A 21,970-nucleotide genomic window follows, 5' to 3' on the forward strand; every position below is an offset into this window, starting at 1 on the left:
GGTCAGAAAAGCCATAACACATTTTAGCCGCAAATTCCGGATTAGGAAGGATACTCCTAACTATATTAATGTTTTGATCGGTTCAACGACCTCTACATAGGTTATTTACAAGGTAAACTTGTTATTGCTGAATGAGATTTACATAATCTTTTTCCATGGCCTCCCCCCACAAATTAACAGAGATAAGACCTTTTCTATAATGTTTCCTGTTTCCTGTTCAATGCGCTGTGATACTGGTTCTGTACACTTCTAGGAGGTCCACTTTCCGAGGCTTTTCCTTATTTTTTTAGAAAGGAGTTAGTTTATTGCTAATCGTCCGAAGCGCCTCTGGCGGGGAATGGCCACGGTCTGTAAGGCAATTTTTGCAAGATCAGAGTGATTCTTCTCTGGGGCGCTGTCTTTTCATACCCGCTTTCCGATCTTAGTGTCACATTACTTACGGTGGGAGGTAAATAAATACCTTCAAGAATGACATCAAGTTGGAAGGTAGCTTTTATAGGGATAATGCATTCCTAGTCATTAGATCAACTTGTATGCCCCCAAACTACATGACGTCCTTAAAAATTTGGACTTAAAAATAAATTTGACAATAGAAAAGTAGTAATTGTCCTAGATTTAATTCTAAACGTGACTAAAACATATGAGCCTTGCCATAAACCTAACCAACTATTATATGATGCCCATTAGGAATTCAGGCATCTTAGCTCTATTATAAACTTTATATATATTTATAATTTATATAATAATAACTTCTAATGCAGCTAGCATTTCTGGTATCTTACGATCATATATTTGATCGTAACTTCGAATTCTATAACAATGCTTTAAAGAATTCTGGTTATGACAAAAAATAAATATTTGAAGTCTGGAGCATCACTGATGCTTAGGCTAATTAGATGACTAGACATTATAATTCTAGTATTATCATCCGCAACATGATGATAAATAGGGAACCTAAACCCAGCCATGGTAATGATGTGGCAGCAGGACTAGGCGCTGGCCCACAAGTCCAAAGAGACCCAGGCTTGGCTTCAGAGGGAGTGCTTCAACTTTGTGCCTCCCCCGACCTGAACATGCTGGTCTACTTCGTTTGATCATACGCCGAGAACATCACCATCATGATCTCTCACAACATCAAAGCAAGCCTGATCGCCATCATCTGCCGAGTATTCGCCGACCTCCCGCCGGCGTTTGTGGAAAAGGCATGCTCCTAGTTCCGAACCCGTATCGAGGTGGTGATTGAGGCTGAAGGCAGCTACATTGAATAGATATCAGCTCTACTACATAATTAAATTATCTGAATTGAGTTTTTTCAATAAAAGTTTCAAAATAAATCTGTAGTATTATTTTCTCTAGGGCGACACTTTTGTCGTTCCACCTCGTATGTATCTGCGAACATAAAAAATATTAATTAAAAGTATTTATTCAACATATCTGTACATAAATCAAAATAAAAATTATACGTTTTTTAAAATGAAAATATCGACATTAATTTAATCTTTTCGTTTTCCGCGTATGTACCGCATATCAACTCATTTTGGGTTGTCTCAAAACAGAACAATATTTATTGGCAAAGATGTATTGTATACTATTAGTTGAAAACGTCTAGACACGGAATCGTTCGAGCTCATCTTTAATAAATGTGTTATTTTAATCATACCGTCTTTGGCTTTTGTCTTTGTTTCAATTATTGCTTGTAGGATAAAATATGCGGCGTGGACGATGGATACCAAACGTACAAACACTACAAAAACAAAAGTCTGGAAAGGTGGAATCAACAACAGAAGACAGGAAATACATCGAAGCATCCCAACCCCAAATATACACCCCCCAACAGCATAACACATCTTGGTTCATTAAAACTTGTGAATCATCCAAGAAATGAAACTATTTTTCAGAAGTCAACACAAATCAATTTCCCCGAGACGCCACAGTAAGAACCAACCGTGTTTAAACTCGACGGACATCTAACTTTATAATTATAGCATATGATTCAAAAAGGGAGTACTTTCAGACAAGATCAGTAACTTTTGTGTTTTCGATAAAAACGCTTATTATACATCCCTACATATTTATACTCCCTCTCTCTTTCTATATATATATATATATATTACAAAAATCTGTAAATTCTATATCAGTTTGTAAATCACACCTTTAAACATTTGTACATTTATTTTAGCCACGCTCTTACCGCGTTATATATATATATATATATATATATATATATATATATATATATATATATTTACACACGAGACGCTTCATTAGTTTGAGAAATTTAAATGTAATTTTAACCGAAGCATATGAAAGCATCCAGATTTTTAACAAAACAGTAATCAAAACTGCCTTAAAACGACTGATGAAACTCAGTTGAAAGCACTTTCAAAAAACAAGTAAAAGAATCAAAAGAAAAAATGAAGACGACTATGGAACTTTCTTGCACAGATTCGACTGAGAAATGAAAACGACAAGCCGAAAAATTGAAAAAAAAAAAAAAAACCCCAAAAAACAAACAAAAAAACTCATGCAAAAACACTCCGTGCTAGTCAACAATACTTGTCTGAATAAAAACATGCTGCCTAAACACACACACACACACACACACACACACACACACACACACACACACACACACACACACACACACACACACACACACACATTAGTGTTGGGACGATTAATCGGGATCGAAAAAATCGGAACTTTTGGAAGTAGCGGAATCGGTATCGAAATCGGAAAATATTTTCCGATGGCAAAAATGATTACTTTGTATTTTTTAGTTGATTTTGTTTAAAACAAAATCTTTACTATTGGTGGTACTAATAAATTAATAAATATTTATTGATTTTAAAATGCCAGTAAAGCTAAAATCTATAGATCATCCTCCACAAGTGTATTTTTATGTCTGAGAAAATATTTACATATGCAACATGTGTTTTTACGATAATCGGGGGGAAAATAACAAGTTTATAGTTAAATATTTAGAGATTTATATTTTAATATTTTGTGTACAGAAAGTTGTTAGTTGAGACAGATCATTGGTTCCGTCGGTTTCAAGCTCTCTTCAGCCAATATCCGTCTACCTGGTCACGTCTACCTGGAGACGAATATTGGCTGAAGAGAGCTTGATAAGGATACCTTAAACGGGCCTTATTATCGGGCTTGAAACCGACGGTACCTGTGATCTGTCTCAACTAACAAATTTCTGTACACAAAATATAAATACGCTCTTAAAATTTGGATTTTCCTTTTAATTGAGCACTCTGCTGGAATTTTTTTTCCAAAAAAACTAATCATATTTAGAGATTTATAGAGAATCAGAATCAGTAATTGTATCGGAATCGAGAAAAAAATATTGGAATCGTTCCATCACCAATATATATATATATATATATATATATATATATATATATATACGCCTACATTTTTTTGTGTGTATTGATATTCATATTGAAATTTTTTGTTTTGTTTTATTCATTTAAAAAGAAAATACAACTTTTGTTATATATGCTCGTAGAATTGCATTCATCTGCAAAAGATCTTGCTAATTTGCATATTCTTTTAAACATTTATTTTAATTAATTCCCCGTTAGTTTTTTTCGGTTTTCTTATGAGATGATCATCTTTACTTAACTATTATGTATAATTATATTCATGGAGATATTCTACATGATATATACTTGCGTAATATTTGCGTAAGAAGATTATAGTAGACACAAACCTCTGTCTATATATATTTAGTAATGCGTATAAAAATTTTGTTTAAAATATTTTGCCTACCAAACTCCTATGTTAGTTTTTGGTCTACAGACACGAAACTTAATATATAGGGTATTCAAACCCATGCGAAACTTTATATTTCGGTTATAGCCGGATAAAATCTGTGCAAAAGTGTGAAAATTAAAAAAAATCGAATTGGCCAGGTGCAAGTCGAACGACGTCATTACGAATATACATGTATAACGTAATAGCTATTAGTTCATGTCTTAATTTTTTAGCCTTGCATGTCTTAATAGCTCAACCATTAACGTCAAAGGAAAAAGTAAATCGTAAGCTAAACGTTTTGGTTTCGATTCTCGGTGGTGGTACACGAGTCATTTTTTAAAAACTTTTAAAATCATTACTATATATATATATATATATATATATATATATATATATATATATATATATATATATATATAATAAATACGAAATCTGCATTAATCAAAATATCATAAGCAAGCGTATTTTACGACCGGGTAATGCCGGTTAGTTAGTATATATCTATATATTAAAAAATGATTTGATTAGAGAATCTTGAGTAGGACTACCACCGGCGCGAATGAAGTACAGTATAACTCCTATAATTTGAACATCCGCTTCGTTCAAATTAGAAGATGCTGTTCAAGTTTCGTGATAAAAAATGTGCTGCAGTTAACTCTAATTTTCTAAGAATTAAGAAATAGTAAATGAAATTCATTGCTATATGATACTTCAAATATATATTAAGTTGAGTTTACGATACATTGCAAGTAAGAATTGTCAAATATTATTACCAAGAACAAAAACATTGAAAATAAATTAAATATACTCTTACTTGTTAGGTATTTATTACCTAAGTTATCATCTATAGAAATCATACATCAACACAGTTTTTTTTATTTATTCATTGAATGAGTCTCATTGCAGTTTCTATTTTCATCGATTGAGCTCTCTGGCGCTGCCATTGTATTCCGGAAGCGATCACGAAAATCTACAATTTCTTGATTCTGTAGTTTCTTTACGATTATATCTCTTCGGAGTGGCATTGCTTGCAAAACATAGTTGTCACTAAAGTAAGGACTTTTTTCTAGAAATTTTATAACCGTCTTCTTAGACTTTTCTGCATCATCCCATGATATTGCTTCATCAGAGTGTTCTTGGTTATTTAGATTAGAGACAAGAGAATGGGTGCTGTCGCTATTTTCATCACCATTACTGCCTTCAGGATATTGATCAGTAGTTTCCTCATCTTGTTGCACCCACATTTCAACATCATTTGCATTAAGTGATTTAAGAATAGCGTGGTTGGTCGGTAACCGTTTGGTTTCAAGAATTGTTTCTAGACCAGATGTATTCTCTGATTCTTTCAGTTCAGAAGCCTTTGGCGCTGGGCATAATTTACCCCATGCTTTTGTTAATGTGCTTGCTCGAACTTGATTCCATACACTTGCGAGAGAAAATATGGAATCTTTGATAGTAAAATGGCGCTGAATCTCGCTTATACTCACGGTACTATTTATCATATTCATCATGAAATGATTTCTGTAGAAACATTTTAAGTTCCAAATAATCCCTTGATCCATAGGTTGCATGAGAGCAATTAGCACACAAAAATAGGAGGATGTGCTCTACAATTGTCCAAAAGAAGCAAGTACTTTGAATCAGGTTTACCTAATTCAAGAAAACGCCTCTGGACAACTGGCACAAATTCTTGCAAACCCATTTTTTAAACAACTATTGATTCATCCATCAATTTCGTGAAGAATAATATGATACTGGCAAAGACTAAACTGCTTTCAATGCTCAGGGACATTTTTATTTGCCGATGACAAGAAGCTTAAGTTTATGAGTTCCAGAAGCATTAGTGCATACCGTCACTGTTAGACTTTCTTTATTTAATTTGAATCCTTTTATTTTCTGCTCCTCGGATCCGGCTAATGTTTTTGTAGGTAAGCACTTCCAATTTACACCACTTTCATCAGCGTTGTAAACATCCTCTGGTGTTAAACCATAATCGACAATTATCGTCTTAAATTTGTCACAATAATTTGATGCTGCGTGTGTATCAGCAGACCGTTGTTGACCTGACATTGTTATTTGTCTTATACCATGTCTACTCTTAAAGCTCATAAGCCAGCCTCCACTGAATTTCATATCTTCTGCGATATTCAACTCTTCCTTAAGGGATTTTGCTCTAGCAATTAACATGGACCAGATATTGCTACACCTTCATTTCGTTTTGCTACCAACCCATCAATATTCGATCGAATTCAACTTGCTTTGGTCTGCGAAGAGTCCTTCTTTTGACATGTCTTTTATTTGAAGAGAAAGGAGCAGCCTTCAATATTTTCTCCTTTTTCTTTTTGATGTAAAACAGTGTACTTCTTCCAATCTTATAATCTCTAAATAGAACGCTATTTTCAACTCCAGCATCTAATTTTTCTATAATTTCTATAAATTTACAGTTAGTGTAAATTAATTATCAATAGCTAATCTGCATTATTTACATAGTACTGTAACACCCTCTCTTATGAAGTTACGTAAGGACCCCTGATCTTCGAAAACTTGGCTCGTGTCGTCTCGTGCTTCTGGAGGCCGCCACATTGAATCTGGTATGCTGAAAACGAATAACAAAACTCACGCAGGCAAGAAGGACAACATACGCTTGAATTCTATTTTAGTTTCACAAAATATATTACAGACTTTTTTTTTTTTTACAAATAGATGGCTCAGTTCTTAGTAAGTTTTTAAAAGTCTTAAATCTCTCTTCTCTTCGGAGGCAGCACGCAGATGGGTCTGAGGAGGGGTCACGGCTCAGAGAGCGGTGTTGTTAGTTCGAGTTCCGCGCACAAACTCTGGCAGGAAAACTGGAGACTCTCTCGAAACTCACTAATTTCGCGTGGCACTAGCAGTAAATAAGAGTGTGAGTGTTTGGGGTGGGAAGTTTCCTCAGCCAATCAAATCACACCACGCACTTACGGAAAAAACCCAGATTGTGGGTGTGCAATCTAGCCATGTCGCTAGCTTGCAATCTGAGATTCAAATCAACATTAAATTCCCATGACCCCAGGGGTCATCGGCTCAGACGATGTCAACGCTATTGTTCTAACACTTCCTGTTGTCAATTTCGAATAACAAAATATGTCTGGTTTTCAAACAACAAAGCAAATATATCTATTTTGACACTGAATTAAAATATATCTCTATATCTTCTACTTTAAGTCCTTGGGATTTCCGCTATTACCCGGGATCTATTAAAGTAATTTTAGCATAGTTATGCGGTCTCGAATGAGGGGAAAACCGCTCCCTCAAGTCGATCACATCACGGTACCAATATATTAACATTTCTGTGCATTATCTGACTAAACCATGTAAACAGTTTTACTGCAACTCCTCATCAAATATGCTAATACAATTTCAATGACGAGACAGTTTAAGTTTAGAGAAAGTCCAGGTTTAGAAGAAGTCCAAATGAGAGGAAATCCAACTTTAGAGGAAGTTCAAATTAAAGGAGTTTTACTGTATTATGGTACCTGAGAATTCTAGCTGGAATTATCTTAGTCAACAAAGATACAATGACAAGGATGATTATAGACCCATTTTTGATTAGGCTTGTGCCTAATTTTGTTTTGTCCACATTTTTCTTGTCAAAGTGTTACCAATACTGATATTTTGAAAACTCGCTAGATCAGAACCAAAATATCCTGAGAAAACCGCTAGAATTTAACTTTTCGTACCCTCATATAAAATATTACGAACATACGAGGGAGGTTCCAAAGGTAATGCCTTCTATTTTTATTCTGCCCGAGTAGACCGAAGCCGATTACAAATTGCATTGTTATGATAACTGAACTTATGCATTCATAGCATGAAAGTGTCATCTCTTTGTTGCAGATATTGAAAGTGTGAGGCTCTAAGAAAGTATCCATTGTCAGTGCCGTGCGTCAGAAGCAAAGATGCCTCATTGAATTCCTCAAGGTAGAAAAATTGAGCCGATCAACATTCAACAGGGCCTACTGAACGTTTACGAAGCCGATGCATTTGATGTCAGCACAGTTAGGAGATGGATTCGTCGATTTCAGGGTGGTGACAGATGTGAGTACAAAAAGCGCACCAGATTTTGCGACCGATGCATAAAATACTGGTAAAAGTTCAATGAGAATGGTGGTGACTATGTAGAAAAATTAAATTTTGGAGCACAAAAGGTCACTCTTTTTAACGATCCCGTTCCAGTCTTTCAGCTCTCCAACTTTTTGAGTTAATAAATAGGAGACCTTACTTTTGTACCGACTCTCGTAGATATTTCGTGTTTTCTAATGCTTATTAAGTCGAAAAAAGTGTCGGCCAGTGGAAGCATCTTGAAAATGAAAAATATAGAATAAGCAAATAAACGGTTTTAAAACATGCTTTTTAGATGCAAATAAAAGAAAATTTTTCTAATTTAAAATCCCTCGTCAGAGAAAGAGTTCTTACGTTTTGTATCTCTTTTTCTTTTTTTCTTTCAGCTAGGAAATAAAAAGCTCATCCTCGTCTTCCGTTATCGTGGTCGCGCTAGCTGTTATTGCTCTTTAGTTTTTTTTTTTTTTAATTTATTAAGCCGGAAAGACACGCGGTCGTGAAATATAAAGTTGAAAAAGTAGACGCATCTTGAAAACGAAAAATATAGAATAAACAGACAAACTTATTTAAAACACGTTTTTAGATTCAAATAAAAAGAATGAAAAAATAAAATAAAATTCGTTTTGATTTGTATCTAAAAGCGTGTTTCAAAAACAGTGTATCTGTTTATTCTATATTTTTTATGCTTAAGTTTTAGTTTAATGCTAAAGTGTTATTTGGGTACATATGTATTTTGGTACCGTGCTGAAATAATAACATTATTATTTCGAAAGCTATTCATAACATGAGGAGGGGGAGGGTGTTTTGTAACTATTCTATATGCTTCCACTTAACAATTTAACAATAATAAAAAGAGATATCGTGAAACTTGAATTTAATCTGAAAAACCTATTTAAAAATAGCGCGGTACCAAAAATACATAACCATCGTTATTTGTTCTTTAATTTTATTTGCATTTATTTTAAACCTAAAAAAGAAACAGAATCTTAAAAAAAAAAAAAAACACACACACACACACACACACGCGCGCACACACAAGAGGGTTGTAATTTATAGATAGCTGTATATCTGACTGATTGAGCAATGTACAGTTTAACAAAATATTTCAGATTAAATTCAAGTTTCATGAATAAACTCTCTTCATGAAGAAAGACACAAGGAAGACGTTCGCTGAGTTTTCCTTAAGGTTTTATTTGAAGACAATAGACTTGAGCTAGAGAAAGAGGGACTAATGCTATTTTATCGAATTGTTTACTGCTTACATTTCTAAATTTTTAGATGAAAATTGGTTATTCGTGTTATTTGGATTCATCGGACTACTGTACTCATCTTGAGTGTAATTTTCACAACTTTTCGGCCGATGTAACCCCCGACCTTCAGATGTATCTTGTTGAACTCGAGAATGTTTCTGTTGTACTCGGGAATTTGAACGGAATTTCGAACGGAACCCTTTTACTTGTAAGGACCCGTGGTGCAATGGTTAAAACTAATTGAAAATATGATATTCCCCTGAAGGTTGAAGGTTCAGTGAAGGAGACCGAAAGTACAATTGCGAATTAATTAGGACCTTTATCTAGTCATGACGGAACGAGAGAATGATACTCCTGTGAATGGAATAAAAGGTTCGTTTGAAATTCCGTCCAAATTCCTGGTTCGATAAGATACAACTGCAGAAGGTCGGAGGTTACATCAACAGAAACGTGAAAATGACACTCAAACTCAGAAACTTCGAAGAATCAAAATAATAGAATTGTTTGCTTCTTTAGCTTAATTTTCTAACTTAACGAAATGAGTGACACGCCTGTGCAGAAACATATGGAACATTCGCACAGATTTTCAGTTTTTCACATCATTGGCAGTGGCTTGTTCGCACAGCTTCCATGGAGAGACTAATCTGAAAACCTTAGTTTTTCCCTTCGCTCGAAGACGTGGGGTCATTCTTCAATATCTCTCTGCTTTGTTTACACCGTTTGACCATTGTATTCCCCACCCCACATCTACAACTTTATGTCACCCATTTTTCATTCGACCCCAGGAACGACTCTGTTTCACAGATCTGGCTTATCATATACTGAGTGTGACCCTTGTCCAAATTAACACTAACTAACTTAATCACGATTGACGTTGGGTGCCTAATATGTAACATTTCAATAGTTCACGTAGAAAAAGCAATCGTAATATGAAAGACGTACATCGAGTCTGTTATAAAAAAATCTAAAAAATATGGTTGGATCATTCTACTGCTCCAAAAAGTATTTGACTCCAGATGCGATTCTCTACTTCTCTCTACCGTGCTAAAAAGCTACTTACGCCTGAATGTGTCCTGTATCTCTACAAGGCCACTATTCGCACATAAACGCGAGAGTACATCAAGGGTCTATCCTTGGACCTTTATTATTATTGATATTCATAAATGACCTCCCTGATGAATTGGTTCGGAGAGATAGGTATATTTGCCGATAACACCACGCTCTATAACAGACACGAGGGAAAACAAATGAATACATATTTATGGAAATGGCAGAAATACCAGAAGATGACCTCCAATCTGGAGTGGAATGGGGGACAAAAATGGATAGTCACATTCAATGCTGCCAAGACTAAGCTTGTTTCCTTTAATAATTACAAGAAACCTTCTCTACCACCAATAGCAATGGCCAATAACTCATTACCCGAAAGTACTTTCTATAAACTCCTAGACATAACGTTTACAGGGAACATGAACTGGAATAGATACATTGAGAGCACTGCCAAGGCTGCTGCAAAAAAGGTGGGCTCTCTCTATCGTGCTAGAAAACTACTTACGCCTGAAAATATCTTGTATTTTTATAAGGCCACCATTCACCCATATATGGAGTACTGTTGTCACATTTGGGCTGGTGCATCTACTACTTATCTCTCACTCTTGGACAGGGTTCAAAAGAGAGTCACCAACCTGGTATGTCCTGAACTGTCATCTAGGCTTCAACCTCTGTCCCATCGACGAAATGCTGCATCCCTCTGCCTGTTCTACAACTACTTTAATGTTGAATGCTCTGACAGACTACTTGTGCCCCCTCGACGTAAATACCCCCGACAAACAGCTAAATCCCATCCCTTAACAGTAGAATAGGTGTAAGAAAGCCTTCTACTCCAATAGTTTTTCCCCCAGAACTACAAAACTTTTGAACTCCTTCCGGGATTATGCAGAAGTTCAATTATAATGTTAACAGATATTTTGCTGCTTATCTCCCTTCATAATATCCCCACAGCTTTTTTCCCTGATAGTAAGCTCCTACTTCAAAGTGGCACTGTGCCTTGTTTAGGGTGAAAATTGAAAAAAAAAAAAAAGAAAAAAAAAAAGAATACTGCTACCACATCCGGGGAAGTGTCGCACAGAGCACCCTTTCCTTCCCTGACATCGTATAAAATCGACTACGTAATCAATTATGAGATTATATCTTCTCTTTCCTCACAGTTCCTTTCTCACAGAAGATACGTTTCTAGTCTCTTTCTTTCGTTATTTCCACGGAAGATGCTCGACTGATCTCCAATATTTGGTTCCTCATCGTAAGATTTTCACAGCAAGAACTCGTATTGCTACCTTAATGAAAGAATACTTTATTTTCTCGTGTACCTCGGCATTTTTCATGGACAGAACTGTCTTGTAAGGGCTTTGCGTCTTTGGAACACATTACCATGGGACTGCTTCTCTGCCGATTACTATTAGCGATCTTCAAATCAAATATAAACAAATTCTTGTTCTGTACTGCCCATAAGTATTTAATCGCAGTTTCTACCATTGATCATGTTAGTACGTACTCCTATTGTGTTCCTAATATTTCGGCTAATAATCATTTCCATCTTATTAACCCTTATCCTCGAATATCTCTTGGCCTTATTAAGTGGTTACTTATTAGTAAGGAAAATTATGTTTGATATCTGAAGAACAATGTGTGTTGTTGACAAGAGATACAAGATAAGACGTGAAAAACTGGGTTTCCTGTATAAATATGTATATCGCCGAAATAACATTATGGATGATGCAAATTAATCTAAACACATGCATACACCGCCGGCGTTGTCCGGGAAATAATTAACATTCCTACGTGTTTCTGCTTTCAGCCGATTTTCTTTTTTTTTACGATTTATATTTTAACTTTCTAATTCTTATTTTTTAGTTTTCAAAAATAAAAGGCTGACTTTGCTATTTATGGATATCTAGCGCGAACGCAGGCCCCGGAGTATTATTGCAAAAAAACAAAACAAAAAAAAACAAAAAAACAAAAACAAAAAAAAACAATTAATAAAAAAAAAATACGATTATTGCATTCCCCGTAAAAATATACACAATGAAACTTTTTATTAGCTCTGGGTTTATTTTATTTGCATCGCTGGAAATAGATAGAGAGATAGCAAAAAACACCATAAATTATTAAACTATTGCAAGTAATATTTATATAATAATAAATTATTAAACTATTGCAAGTAATATTTATATAATAATAAATTATTAAACTATTGTAAGTAATATTTATATAATAATAAATTATTAAACTATTGTAAGTAATATTTATATAATAATAAATTATTAAACTATTGTAAGTAATATTTATATAATAATAAATTATTAAACTATTGTAAGTAATATTTATATAATAATAAATTATTAAACTATTGTAAGTAATATTTATATAATAATAAATTATTAAACTATTGCAAGTAATATTTATATAATAATAAATTATTAAACTATTGTAAGTAATATTTATATAATAATAAATTATTAAACTATTGTAAGTAATATTTATATAATAATAAATTATTAAACTATTGCAAGTAATATTTATATAATAATAAATTATTAAACTATTGCAAGTAATATTTATATAATAATAAATTATTAAACTATTGTAAATAATATTTATATAATAATAAATTATTAAACTATTGCAAGTAATATTTATATAATAATAAATTATTAAACTATTGAAAGTAATATTTATATAATAATAACACTACATCGTATGTTTATTTGGCCGTTATGGGAGTTATATCTTTGATTGAATGAACGATTCAAGATTTTTTTTTTATTCAATTTTAACTCCAAATAAGGCACAGTGCCACTTAAAGTAGGGGGTTACTATCGGGAACATAAGTTGCAGGGGTATTATGAAGGGAGATGAGTAGCAAAATATCTGTTCACATTACACTTAAACTTCTGCATGTCAGTTCAGTTGGGAAAGCAGAATCTCAGAAGGGAATTCCAAAATCTAGCAGTTCTGGGGAAGAAACTATTGGGATGGGAGGCCTTCTTACGCCTAGGGATCTCTACTGTGAAGAGGTGAGATTTAGCTGCTTGTCGGGTTTGTCGGGAGTACTCACGGTGAGGGGGTACAAGTGCTTGTAGTTCGTCAGAGCATTCACCATTAAAGTAGTTGTAGAACAGGCAGAGGGATGCAACATTTCGTCAATGGGACAGAGGCTGAAGCCTAGATGACAGTTAAGGACCTATCAGGTTGGCAACTCTCTTTTGAAACCTGTCCAGGAGTGAGAGACAAGCAGCAGATGCACCAGCCCAAATGCGATAACAGTACTCCATACACGGGCGAATGGTGTCCTTATAGAGGTATAGGATACTCTCAGGCGTAAGTAGTTTTCTAGCACGGTATAGAGAGCCCACCTTCTTTGCAGCAGCCTTGGCAATGCTTTCAATGTATCCATTCCAGTTCATGTTCCCTGTAAACGTTAGGTCGAGGAGTTAAAAAAAAGTACTTTCGGGTAATATGTCCTTGGCCATTAGTTGGCAGAGAAGGTTTCTCATAATTATTAAAGGAAACAAGCTTAGTCTTGGCAGCATTGAATGTGACAATCCATTTTTGTCACATTCCACTACAGATTTGAGATCATCCTCTAGTGTTTCTGCTATTTCCTTAGATATGTGTATATTTGTTTTCCCCTCGAGTCTGTTATAGAGAGTGGTGTCATTAGCAAATATACTCATCCCCGAAACAATTTTTTCAGGGAGGTCATTTATGAATATCAGGAATAATAATGATCCAAGGATAGACCCCTGAGATACTCCCGCATTTATATCGTATTGTTTAGATGTATGACCATCGAGGACAACCTGGATTTTTCTCTTACTTAAAAAGGATTTAATTACCTTATGTATTCGTCCAGTAATACCATATGATCTAATTTTCCTTAAAGGACCATCGTGCCATACCCTGTCAAAAGCCTTAGATATATCTAGGGCTACCACTCTACCCTCTCCTGTTTTGTCTAGTGAATGGTATATACATTTAGAGATTACAGTTGGGATAGCTGCTGTAGAACGGGCTTGCCTAAATCCATATTGTTTGTTGGTCAGGAGTTTAGCAGCTGTAAGGTGATGGACTAGAGCTTGATTAATTAAGGACTCAAATATTTTGGCGAAAAGCGGGAGAAGGCTAATGAGGTGATAATTTAATGGGTCAGTTCTTTCGCCAGAATTCTCGAAAACTGGTACCACAGAAGCCGTTTTCCAGCAGTCAGAAAAGCAAGATCTGTTAAGGCATTTGTTGAAAAGTTTGGAGAGAACCAGAGCAATCTCACGGAGCATTTTTTAATAGCACAGCCGGGATAAGATCGGATCCACATGCTTTTGATATGTCTAGGGTTTTTTATGATACTATATACCTGAGAAGGGGTGATTTTCAAATCTAGTGTGGCGTCTGTCTGCAAAGGAAAGTCAGGGAAGGAGTGGTGTGCCGGGTCCAATGTGGAGTTTGAGGCAAACCGAATGACAAGTAGGTTAGCCTTCTCGGTTGCCGTGCAAACAACCTCATGATTGTTTGATAGTGGGGGAATCTTTGACTGCCCATTATTTACTACACTGTTGTAGATTTTCCAAAAATCACGGGTTCCTAATTTCTGTGCTTCGATACGTTTTCTGGTGGTCTCAGTGTATTCTGTCTTAGCTGTCGCTATTTCTCTCTTATAATTGCTTCTAGCTTCTATGTACTTCTGTCTGCTTGAACTGGACTTATGTCGGTTAAATCTGCTGTAAGCATGCTGCGTTGAGCAATGGCAGCTGCACAAGTAGAAGTAAACTTTTGGGGAAAGTGGGGCTTGCTATAGAATTTCCGTGTGGGAACATATGCTTCAATTGCAGTTTTGAACCATTCAGTGGTCTCATTTGCGCACTGTTAAACTGGAAGAAAAAAAGATATTTTGCCATGGGACATCTCTGATGAGATCCCTGATGGTTTCCCAGTCAACCTTTTTGTAATACCTCGTTGTTTTGAGCAGTGGGTCTTCAGTTTTGGGTCTTCAGTTTTGGGTTCAGTTTTGGGAATTTAGAGCTATTTCTACCACTATCAGCGAGATCAGTATACCGAGTGGGCTGTGGGCATTCGTTATGCAGTCATCGGGAACTGTGGTCAGAAATAGGTCTAGAAGTGAGGCATGTTGATCTTGCTAGTCTGGGAAACGTGTTGGAAATGTAACCGTCTGTGATAGGGAATGAGATATAGAGACGCTATGTGTTGTGCTACCAGCTACGTCTGTGTAAGTAGAGAAACCAAGCCAGTTACTGTGGTGGACATTGAAGTCACCAAATACACGTACTTGTGCGCTTGTATTGAGGGAGAGTGCTATATCTATGCTGTCAGCGACTTTGTTTATTAGGGCACAGGCTTGGGTGGAGAGAGAGAGCGGTAGAAAAAATACAAGTAGCTAATATGTTGCATGTTTAGTCTGAAGCACATAAAGGCCTGGTCGTTTGATTCAAGTTTTGTTTCTCTAGTCAGGGGGGAGGGTGTTACGAATATAGATTCCAAGGCCGTGCATATGTCTGTCTCAGTCCTTATGGAAGAGTGGGAAATAACTAGGCATGTTAAAGTGGTTAGAGGGAATGGTGGAATGTAGGTTAGTTTCAATTAATGCTAAAATATCCGGGGCGTTTACTAGGAGAAATGATTCAACATCATCTAAGTTAGTTCTAAACCCGCTGATATTCGTAAATGCAAGCCTTAAAGGAGGATGCAGGCTGGTTTTCTTCGAGTTTTGGTCCTGGTTACCAGCCTTGATTTGGAAAGAAATTGGTGATATAAATAGTTCAAAGTATGAATATAAGTAAATGTTACTTTAAAATAAAACTGTCTAACATTCATAATGCTCGAAAAATGCATAAAATATAACTGTTTTTTTTTTGTTGATCTTTGACAGAATCGCTATTGCGTTTTTATTTAAAACATTAAACTTGAAAATTAAAGAAATCGGATTTAAGAATAAAACTTATAATATGTTGTTCAAAACTGGACGAAAGAATACATCAAAATTCTTATTTTTTACCGGGCAACGCCGGATGGATATTAATCTAAAACAAATGGGAATATGCAAAGCTAAAGGACATAATACGCAGTAGTCCCTATTCATTACCGGGTAAAGACGAATGGACCTTTTAACTGAAACTAATGACAACTCGCAATATGATATTCAAGACAAAAAAAAAAAAAAAAAAATACACAGCGGTCACCATTCATTACCGCGCCACGCTCCATGGGCATTGAGATTAAAGAAAAACAACTGGTAATATCGTGTTCAAATTTAGTAGAAAGAACACAAGTAGCCCTCATTTAATAGCAGACTACGACGGATGGACCTACTTATTTAAACTAGTGAACATTGGTAATATGGTGTTCAAGTCTGAGAGAAGTAATATACAAGGCCTTATTTAGTGCTAGGTTACCCTGTATGGACTTTCATATTAAACTAAGAACAACTAGTTATTTGGTGTTCAAAGCTAAAAAAAAAAAAAATAAATAAATAAAAAAAATAAATAAAAAGGGCCTCATTCATTACCGGACAATGCAAAATGCATCGAATCCAATTCTTTTTACAAAGGAGTCACCATTTATCAAGGTCCAAAAGCCACTCTAGGATAAGGATTAATAAGGGCAATATTGCAGTAATCGTTAGTAACGGAAATTTGGTAAATTGGATTACTTAAGGGGTTGGCTCATCAAGAACTTATTTACGTTGGACTTTAAGGCGACCATATTGTAGTCATATGAAAAGCAGGCAAACGGAAGAGAGTTCCACAGGCGTGCAGTTCTAAGAACGAAGCTTTGTTCATGGAATCTACGTTTAGGTTTAGGCACAGATAAAGAGCGGGGGAAATTATTTGATAGTGGTATCAGTTAGACGAGTTTTTATCGTGAAAGCAACTAATTAAGAACAACTGATAACATGGTGTTCAAGTTTAGGAGAAAAGATAAAAAGGGGTTTTCATTTATTACCGGGCAACGCCGGATGGAACTTTTAATGTAAACTAAGTGCATAATAATAGGTGAATACTGATGCAGGTGTGGGTTGAAGTATACTAGTGCATCTATTACAAACTGATTGAATTTAGAAAAGATTGTGGTCGTTTGTGACTGTTGCCCAATCAAGCAGTAGCGGCGGTTTATAAAAGTTTTACAACACACATAAATCCCTAACTTAGGTATACTAGAGGATGATAGTATTAAAACAAGAGTAGAATGTAAAAAGTAAAAAGCCGATAGAATATAACTTAAATCGAAACGCAAAAAAGCCACAAAACAAAACAAAACAAAACAAAAAACACACACGAATAAAAAAAAAATATCATTTGTTTCTCTTTTTTAACTAGTAAATGTATGGCGTGGTCTCTGACCTTGAAAACATTGATTTGACACGTTAATGGGAAAACTTACTTGCTTTCTGAAGTGACGAAGAAACCAAATCCAAACGAAGCGGGGAAAAGAAAGAAGGTTAGCTACAAGAGCTTTTTGCTTTTAAGCGTTCGTCCGAATCACTACGATTCAGTAACCACAGAAGAAAGAAAGGGGAAATATCTGGTTGTTAATTTAAGTGTAACGAACCCACGGAAATTTCATTTTAATCCTAATCCTGACACTTTGATAAAAATGTTATTTAGGAGTTAAGGGCAACCACCAAAGGAAATATTATTTTACAGTCAAGCAAGATTGATCCCGACCACTGTACAGAGTCTTTTGCAAAGAAGCTTAGTCATATCGATCCAACAGAACTGAAACATGACAAATGAAAATGCTATTTTAAATTTAAACGTGACAGATCGACACAGTCTCTGATAAAGATGCTTTAGTGTATCTAAAAGGAAAGATGTTATCCAACCAAATTTTAGCAGGAACAGAGCAATGAAAATAAAATATGTACTTGCATCTTGACAGAGCAATGAATATGCAATTTCAAGTTGAATATGCAATTTCAAGTTGAATATGCAATTTCAAATTGAGTCGCGACAGAGCAACTAAATTCAATAAAAAAATTAAGTATGATAGAGAAATGAAAATACTCTTAGGATTGATTAATGGCAGAGCAAAATACGTTAAATTTAATCCTGACAGAGCGATGAAATATATAATTTAAAATTAAAGCATGACAGAGCAACGAAAATACATTTTTAAATTACAGCGTGATTAATCATTGAAAATATCTACTACGATGGAAAGATCTGACAATAAGTTGTAAAGTGGTGTTTGAAAAGCCATCGTCCTAAAGGAAGAACATTCTGATCTACAAAATATGTCTGGGCAGCCCCTAGCAGCACTGACCAATAGGAGCACCTCAGGTGATTACCAATAAACTAACCTCAACTCAAAGAGTGAGAAGGCAAATAATGGGAGGATGGACCTCCTTCAACTACACAAGTCTATACTTCAAGCAACAAAGATCTATTCACCTCAAGAATGACTTCAACTGAGGCTTTGGAACCTAGGGAAAACCTCAGAAAACTAAACAATATAATCAATATGTATTTATCCCAAAATGCACGCCGTTTATATTACATTAATATAAAAAAATCTTTTGAATATTTTGGGATATGCACACAGAGATCAACTGCGTCTCAGTAATAACAATTTCAATAATTACCGGAACTAATTAATAAATAAATAAACTTTTTGGTAAAAGTGGCTTTAATTACTCAACATAGTGTATCACTTTAGAACAATGGTTTCCAACCATTTTTTTGGTTTGTACCCCTCAAGAAATTGCTTTCAAACCTCGCATCTCTTAAGATTTATATAGTGTTTAATGATAAGCTTTGCGAATTTCGACTAATTTCATAACTAGAAATAATACTTAATGACAGTACTTCAGTCTAAATAATACTTAATTACAGTACTTCAGTCTAAAATAATACTTAATGACAGTACTTCAGTCTAAATAATACTTAATGACAGTACTTCAGTCTAAATAATACTTAATGACAGTACTTCAGTCTAAATAATACTTAATGACAGTACTTCAGTCTAAATAATACTTAATGACAGTACTTCAGTCTAAATAATACTTAATTACAGTACTTCAGTCTAAATAATACTTAATTACAGTACTTCAGTCTAAATAATACTTAATGACAGTACTTCAGTCTAAATAATACTTAATGACAGTACTTCAGTCTAAATAATACTTAATGACAGTACTTCAGTCTAAATAATACTTAATGACAGTACTTCAGTCTAAATAATACTTAATGACAGTACTTCAGTCTGAATAATACTTAATGACAGTACTTCAGTCTAAATAATACTTAATGACAGTACTTCAGTCTAAATAATACTTAATGACAGTACTTCAGTCTAAATAATACTTAATGACAGTATTTCAGTCTAAATAATACTTAATGACAGTACTTCAGTCTAAATAATACTTAATGACAGTACTTCAGTCTAAATAATACTTAATGACAATACTTCAGTTTAAATAATACTTAATGACAGTACTTCAGTCTAAATAATACTTAATGACAGTACTTCAGTCTAAAATAATACTTAATTACAGTACTTCAGTCTAAATAATAATTAATGACAGTACTTCAGTCTAAATAATACTTAATGACAGTACTTCAGTCTAAATAATACTTAATGACAATACTTCAGTTTAAATAATACTTAATTACAGTACTTTGTCTAAAATAATACTTAATGACAGTACTTCAGTCTAAATAATACTTAATGACAGTACTTCAGTCTAAATAATACTTAATGACAGTACTTCAGTCTAAATAATACTTAATGACAGTACTTCAGTCTAAATAATACTTAATGACAGTACTTCAGTCTAAATAATACTTAATGACAGTACTTCAGTCTAAAATAATACTTAATGACAGTACTTCAGTCTAAATAATACTTAATTACAGTATTTCAGTCTAAATAATACTTAATTACAGTACTTCAGTCTAAAATAATACTTAATGACAGTACTTCAGTCTAAATAATACTTAATGACGGTACTTCAGTCTAAATAATACTTAATGACAGTACTTCAGTCTAAATAATACTTAATGACAGTACTTCAGTCTAAATAATACTTAATGACAGTACTTCAGTCTAAATAATACTTAATGACAGTACTTCAGTCTAAAATAATACTTAATGACAGTACTTCAGTCTAAATAATACTTAATGACAGTACTTCAGTCTAAATAATACTTAATTACAGTACATCAGTCTAAAATAATACTTAATGACAGTACTTCAGTCTAAATAATACTTAATGACAGTACTTCAGTCTAAAATAATACTTAATTACAGTACTTCAGTCTAAATAATAATTAATGACAGTATTTCAGTCTAAATAATACTTAATGACAGTACTTCAGTCTAAATAATACTTAATGACAGTACTTCAGTCTAAAATAATACTTAATTACAGTACTTCAGTCTAAATAATAATTAATGACAGTACTTCAGTCTAAAATATTACTTAATGACAGTACTTCAGTCTAAAATAATACTTAATTACAGTACTTCAGTCTAAATAATACTTAATTACAGTACTTCAGTCTAAAATAATACTTAATGACAATACTTCAGTTTAAATAATACTTAATGACAGTACTTCAGTCTAAATAATACTTAATGACAGTACTTCAGTCTAAATAATACTTAATGACAGTACTTCAGTCTAAATAATACTTAATGACAGTACTTCAGTCTAAATAATACTTAATGACAGTACTTCAGTCTAAATAATACTTAATGACAGTACTTCAGTCTAAATAATACTTAATGACAGTACTTCAGTCTAAAATAATACTTAATGACAGTACTTCAGTCTAAATAATACTTAATTACAGTATTTCAGTCTAAATAATACTTAATTACAGTACTTCAGTCTAAAATAATACTTAATGACAGTACTTCAGTCTAAATAATACTTAATGACAGTACTTCAGTCTAAATAATACTTAATGACAGTACTTCAGTCTAAATAATACTTAATGACAGTACTTCAGTCTAAAATAATACTTAATGACAGTACTTCAGTCTAAATAATACTTAATTACAGTACATCAGTCTAAAATAATACTTAATGACAGTACTTCAGTCTAAATAATACTTAATGACAGTACTTCAGTCTAAAATAATACTTAATTACAGTACTTCAGTCTAAATAATAATTAATGACAGTACTTCAGTCTAAAATAATACTTAATGACAGTACTTCAGTCTAAATAATACTTAATGACAGTACTTCAGTCTAAAATAATACTTAATTACAGTACTTCAGTCTAAATAATAATTAATGACAGTACTTCAGTCTAAAATAATACTTAATGACAGTACTTCAGTCTAAAATAATACTTAATTACAGTACTTCAGTCTAAATAATACTTAATTACAGTACTTCAGTCTAAATAATACTTAATGACAGTACTTCAGTCTAAATAATACTTAATGACAGTACTTCAGTCTAAATAATACTTAATGACAGTACTTCAGTCTAAATAATACTTAATGACAGTACTTCAGTCTAAAATAATACTTAATGACAGTACTTCAGTCTAAATAATACTTAATGACAGTACTTCAGTCTAAATAATACTTAATTACAGTACTTCAGTCTAAAATAATACTTAATGACAGTACTTCAGTCTAAATAATACTTAATGACAGTACTTCAGTCTAAATAATACTTAATGACAGTACTTCAGTCTAAATAATACTTAATGACAGTACTTCAGTCTAAATAATACTTAATGACAGTACTTCAGTCTAAATAATACTTAATGACAGTACTTCAGTCTAAATAATACTTAATGACAGTACTTCAGTCTAAATAATACTTA

Source organism: Euprymna scolopes, chromosome 11 (genome assembly GCF_053919585.1).
Source record: "Euprymna scolopes isolate OS-2025 chromosome 11, ASM5391958v1, whole genome shotgun sequence".
NCBI lineage: Eukaryota > Metazoa > Mollusca > Cephalopoda > Sepiida > Sepiolidae > Euprymna > Euprymna scolopes.